Source organism: Cebus imitator, unplaced genomic scaffold (assembly GCF_001604975.1).
Source record: "Cebus imitator isolate Cc_AM_T3 unplaced genomic scaffold, Cebus_imitator-1.0 Scaffold50, whole genome shotgun sequence".
Taxonomy (NCBI): domain Eukaryota; kingdom Metazoa; phylum Chordata; class Mammalia; order Primates; family Cebidae; genus Cebus; species Cebus imitator.
The window spans coordinates 788,731-793,709 of NW_016107365.1; positions in this window are offsets into that span (position 1 = coordinate 788,731).

Below are 4,979 nucleotides of genomic sequence, written 5' to 3' on the forward strand. Positions count from 1 at the left end.
AAAAAAAAAAAAAAAAAAAAAAAAAAAAAGGAAAAGAAAAGAAATTTGCAAAGCGTAAGTTTTACATAACTATGAGGTTTTTGTTTTATTTTTAAGACAGGGTCTTGCCCTTCCACCCAGGCTGGAGTGCAGTGGCATGATCATAGCTCCTGTAACCCCAAACTCCTGGGCTCAAGGGATCCTCCTACTTCAGCCTTCTGAGTAGCTGGACTACAGACATGCACCACCACACTTGGCTAGATTTTTTATTTTTCTTTTTTGTAGAGACTGGTTCTTGCTATGTTGCCTAGGCTAGTCTCAAACTTTTGGGTTCAAGAGGTCCTCTGGCCTTGGCCTCCCAAAATCTGGGATTACAGGCATGAGCTACCATACTCAGCCACTATGATTTATTTCAAGAACAAGTATTAATTCAGGCATACTCTACTATGTATGATCAAATATGAGGCTATTACAGCTGTTCACAGATGAGCTAGCCAGTTTTCCTCCCCTTCCCTACACCTGGAAGACTGTGGCTGGACAGGCCATTTGTCTAGTTCTGGCCATTTGTTGTGAATGGAAGTGATTTGCATCACTTCTGAGTCAAAGCACTCAGTTTCCAGTGTAAGACCCTCCAGAGCTTTCTTCCCCTTTGAGATATATATATATATGCCATATCTATAATATACATATACACATATATACATACGTGTATGTGTGTGTGTGTGTGTGTGTGTGTATAATTTGCCTGGTAACATTTGAATGTTGTTTTCTCTAACAACCTGGGTCCAAGAGTAACAAAATTATGAAGAAGAGACCCTAGCCAACTGTCTCTGGACATGGGCATGAGAAAGAGAGAAAGTAAGGTTGTTCTAGGACACCAAGATCGTGTTGTTTCTGTTACCTCAGCAGAACCTAGCCTATCCTAATGAAATCACTGTGATTAGCTTGGCTATTTTGACTTGGATGTTTTGGTCTATGTCAGTGAAGGTGTATGGAAATGTCTGTTTAGTAAAGAGACATAAGTAGATAATCTTGGCAAGTAATGGTCTTATGACTTCCTGCATGTTCTTCCTTAAGCGAAAGAATGGCACAGGTTAGGCGTGGTAGCTTATGCCTGTAATCCCAGCACTTTGAGAGGCCAAGGTGGGCAGATTGCTTGAGTCCAAGAGTTCGAGACCAACCTGGGCAAATGGCGAAACCCCGTCTCTACAAAAAATTTAGCCAGACATGGTGGTGGGCACCTGTCGATCCAGCTACTTCGGAGGGCTGAGATGGGAGGATTACTTGAGCCCGGGGAAGTCCAGGCTGCGGTAAGCCGTGATGATGCCAGTGCATTCCAGCCTGGGCAACAGAATGAGAACTTGTCACAAAAAACCAAAAAATTAAAAATAGAGCCATTATGCGGTCCAGCAATCCCACTTCTGGATATATATAAAAAAAAAAAAAAAAAAAGAGTGTCACAGCACAGAGTGAACACCTTCTTCCCTTCATCAGTATAGTGAGTAAGGGAGCCAGGGTGTCAAAAGTTTCTACTTTGATTCCCAAATTCAGTATTTACCAGCTTTATGACACTTTAAGCAAATAACTTAATCTTCTGAGGCATAATTGCCTTATCTGTAAAACGGAGGTGATGCCAAGCCCAGTGGTGCATATGTGGGTGTACCAGTAGTCCCATCTACTAGGAAGGCTGAGGCAGGAGGATCACTTGAGCCTAGGAGTTCTGGACTGTAGTGCACTATGCTGATTGGGTGTCCTAAGTTCCGATTCAATATGGTGACGTTCTGGGAATGGGGACCCTAGGTTGCCTAAAGAGGGGTGAACTGGCTCAGGTTGGAAATGGAGCAGCTCAAAACTCCTGTACTAATCAGTAGTGGTATACCCCGTGCCAATCAGTAGTGGTATATCCTATGCTAATCAGTAGTGCTATACCCCATGCTAATCAATAGTGGTACATCCAGTGCTAATCAGTAGTGATATACCCCGTGCTAATCAGTAGTGGTATATCCCATGCTAATCGGTAGTGCTACATCCCGTGCTAATCGGCAGTGGTATATCCCGCACTAATCGGTAATGGTATATCCCGTGCTTTTCTGTAGTGGTACACCCCGTGCTAATCGGCAGTGGTATACCCCGTGCTAATCAGTAGTGGTATATCCCATGCTAATCAGTAGTGGTATAGCCTATGCTAATCATCAGTAGTGGTATATCCTGTGCTAATCAATAGTGGTATAGTGCCTATGAATAGCCACTGCACTCCAGCCTGAGCAATATAATGAGACCCTCATTTAAAAAGCTTTTAAATGAAATTTAAATGGAAGTGATAATACCCCCTTTGCAAGTGTTGTCTGTAAAACGGCCTTATTCCTGGCACAAAATAAATATTATTTGGTGGATATTTAGTAGCTGCCTATGCTTTCTATTTTGGGATGATTTCAGCAAATTGCAACAAAAAACCAAGTTTAAAATAGTTTAAGTAATAAGGCAATGTATTGTCTGCCATAAATGAATACAAACATAAAATTTGGTGAGGTAAGATTTAGTGAGGTGGCTGGGCAAGGTGGTTTATGCCTGTAATCCCGACACTTTGGGATGCTGAGGTGGGTGGATCACAAGGTCAAGAGTTCAAGACCAGCCTGGCCAAGATGGTGAAACCCCATCTCTACTAAAACTACAAAAAGTAGCCAGGCGTTGTGGCAGGCAGCTGTAATCCCAACTACTCAGGAGGCTGAAGCAGGAGAATTGCCTAAACCTGGGCAGCAGAGGTGCAGTGAGCCAAGATCACACCATTGCACTCCAGCTTGGGCTGCAGGTGAGAATATGCCATAAAAAAACAAAACAAAGAAACAAAAAACAAACACAAATAAAATAAAATCTGATGACCCCTAACAGAAAAGTATTTGTAGGCTGGGCACAGTGGATCACACTTGTAATCCCAGCACTTTGGGAGGCTGAGGTGGGTGGATTATGAGGTCAGGCATTCAAATACAGCCTAACCAAGATAGTGAAACCTCATCTCTACTAAAATTACAAAAATTAGCCAGGCGCGGTGGCAGGCACCTGTAATCCCAGCTATTCGGGAGGCTGATGCAGGAGAATCGCTTGAACCGGGGTGGCAGAAGTTGCCGTGAGTTGAGATCATGCCACTGCACTCCAGCCTGGGCGACAGAGTGAGACTCTATCTCAAAAAAAAAAAAAAAAAAAAGATTTAGTGAGGTAAGGCGAAAGGCGTAAGGGAAGCTGGAAGGTATTCAATTATATTCAATACTCATGCACCAAGCATTGGGGTAGGTGATATGGACATAAGGACTTCACAGCTTGGTGTAGGAGGCAGGTACCTAAATAAACAATACTATGATGCATGCGTCTGGGGGTCAGAAAGACATCGATTTTTTTGTTTTTGTTTTTGAGATGGAGTTTCACTATTGTTGCCCAGGCTGGAGTGCAATGGCACAATATCAGCTCACTGAAACCTCCGTCTCCTGTGCTTAAGCGATTCTCCTGCCTCAACCTCCCGAGTAGCTGGGATTACAGGCATGCACCACCATGCCCAGCTAATTTTTTTTTCCCCTCCCCGCCTAATTTTTTATTTTTAGTAGAGACAGAGTTTCTTCACATTGGTCAGGCTGGTCTTGAACTCCCGACTTCAGGTGATCTGCCTTCCTCGGCCTCCCAAAGTGCTGGGATTACAGGCATGAGCCACTGCACCCGGCCAAGACATGAGTTTTTGAATCCTGCTTTTATTCTTTGCTAGCTGTATAATTTGGGGCACTTTTTAAAAATTAAGAAAAACAAATTTTTTTTTTGAGAAAGAGTCTCACTCTGTCACCCAGGCTGGAGTGTAGTGGCCTGATCTCAGCTCACTGCAACCTCTGCCTCCCAGGTTCAAGTGATTCTCCTACCTCAGCCTCCAGAGTCGTTGGGATTATAGGCATTTGCCACCATGCCCGGCTATTTTTTGTATTTTTAATAGAGACAGGGTTTCACCATATTGGCGAGGCTGGTCTCGAACTCTTGACCTCATGATCTGCCCACCTCGGCCTCCCAAAGTGCTGGAATTACAGGTGTGAGTCACCGCACCTGGCCTGGGGCACATTTTAAACATCTATGATACTCAGTTTCCCTGTCTATGAAATGAAGATAATATTTAAGATTCAGGCTGGGCGCGGTGGCTCATACCTGTAATCCCAGTACTTTGGGAGGCTGAGGCGGGTGAATCACAAGGTCAGGAGTTCAAGACCAACCTGACCAACATGGTAAAACCCCGTCTCTACTAAAAATACAAAAATTAGCTGGGTGTGGTGATGCCTACCTGTAATCCCAGCTACTTGGGAGGCTGAGGCAGGAGAATCGCTTGATCCTGGGAGGTGGAGGTTACATTGAGCTCAGATTGCACCATTGCACTCCAGCCTGGGCGACAGAGCAAGACTCTGTCTCAAAATAACAATAACAATAATAATATTTAAGATATTGGCTGGGTGCCGTGGCTCACACCTGTAATCCCAGCACTTTGGAGGCTGAGGTAGGCAGATCACCTGAGGTCAGGAGTTTGGCTGCACCTGGACAACATGGTGAAACCCTGTCTCTACTAAAAATAAAAAAATAAAAAAATTAGCTGGGAGTGGTGGCACCTGTAATCCCAGCTACTCTGGTGGCTGAGGGAGGAGAATTGCTTGAACCTAGAGGAGGCAGTGGTTGCAGTGAGCCAAGATTGAGCCACTGCACTCTAGTTTGGGCCACAAGACTGAAACTCCATCTCAAAAAAAAAAAAAAAAGTAGCATCTTCAATTTATTTTATTTTTTTTTACAGTGTACAAAGTCTATGTGAGCACAAGAAAGTGACTTAACTGCCTGTAGCATCAGACCAGATTCCTGGATCACAAGTCTGAAAGCAGCTTCCAGATGATGCTTGTGGATATTTGGAATAGTATCTACTAATTTCTTTTAAGCAGCTGTGTTTCAGCTCCACTTCAATAAAAACAGCCAATTTTCTCTTCTGTGAA